The sequence below is a fragment of the Etheostoma spectabile genome, chromosome 8 (assembly GCF_008692095.1).
Source record: "Etheostoma spectabile isolate EspeVRDwgs_2016 chromosome 8, UIUC_Espe_1.0, whole genome shotgun sequence".
NCBI lineage: Eukaryota > Metazoa > Chordata > Actinopteri > Perciformes > Percidae > Etheostoma > Etheostoma spectabile.
The window spans coordinates 32,401,955-32,402,769 of NC_045740.1; the positions used below are offsets into that span (position 1 = coordinate 32,401,955).

The window sequence follows — 815 nt, forward strand, 5'->3', positions numbered from 1 at the left end:
TCCCTGTGTTCTAACCTCCGTCCCCCGTCCTCTGTCCCTGTGTTCTAACCTCCGTCCCCGTCCTCTGTCTGGCGTTGGCGTTCTAACCTGCGGCTGATTTCTGAAGACCATGGTTACCTGGTCCTCTCTGTCCTCGTTTTCCTAGATCTTAGGGCTGCTTTCGACACCAGTGGCCAAACCATCCTGTTCCAGAGACTGGAGCATTTAGTTGGCATTAAAGGAATAGCACTAAGCTGTTTAAGTCCTACTTCTCGGATCGATCTCAATTGCTGTGGAGGAAGGTCTGGCAATGCGAGACGAGCATAATGCTGAACAAGACATTTTTAGGCAACCAAATATTTTCAATGAACTTTGATAAAGTGAAAACACACAGTGAGAGGGTCAAAGTTTAAGACAAAAACATGGTCAACACCCAAAAACATTTTCACAGCTATTTAAATGTCCACAGTGGTTGGCACTGCTTTGCATCTATCCTGATTGCAGAAAGCAAAAAACAAAATGGGACCATAATTTACAAAATAAATGCTTTATTGAAGAAGACTTGAAAGTAGTGATTGTAGCCCAAAACTCATTATGAAAATGTTTGAGGTAATAAGTCAAGTGAAAAGCCGGGTTATTTTCCCCAAAGAACTTCTACAGAAAAAGACTAATTTTTGCTGGAAATATTATATATAATATGGAAATTAGACAGAATGCAGGATTAAGCTACTTCCACATTCGCCTCACTGTTCAGGCCCAGAAGCTTCGACCATTATTTTTACAGTCTATGCTTGTCATGAAATGTGTGTGTGTGTGTGTGTGTGTGTGTGTGTGTG

General features: G+C 41.6%; 1 protein-coding gene and 1 long non-coding RNA gene across 4 annotated transcripts in view; one reads left to right on the plus strand and one right to left on the minus strand.

The window, feature by feature from the left end:
- LOC116693505 (uncharacterized) overlaps window positions 1–815 on the plus strand; it is a 20,811-nt gene that overhangs the window by 6,285 nt on the left and 13,711 nt on the right. The window lies entirely within an intron of this gene.
- Window positions 1–815, minus strand: part of LOC116693374 (1-phosphatidylinositol 4,5-bisphosphate phosphodiesterase gamma-2) — a 29,180-nt gene that overhangs the window by 3,668 nt on the left and 24,697 nt on the right. The gene's annotated exons all lie outside the window — the stretch shown is intronic.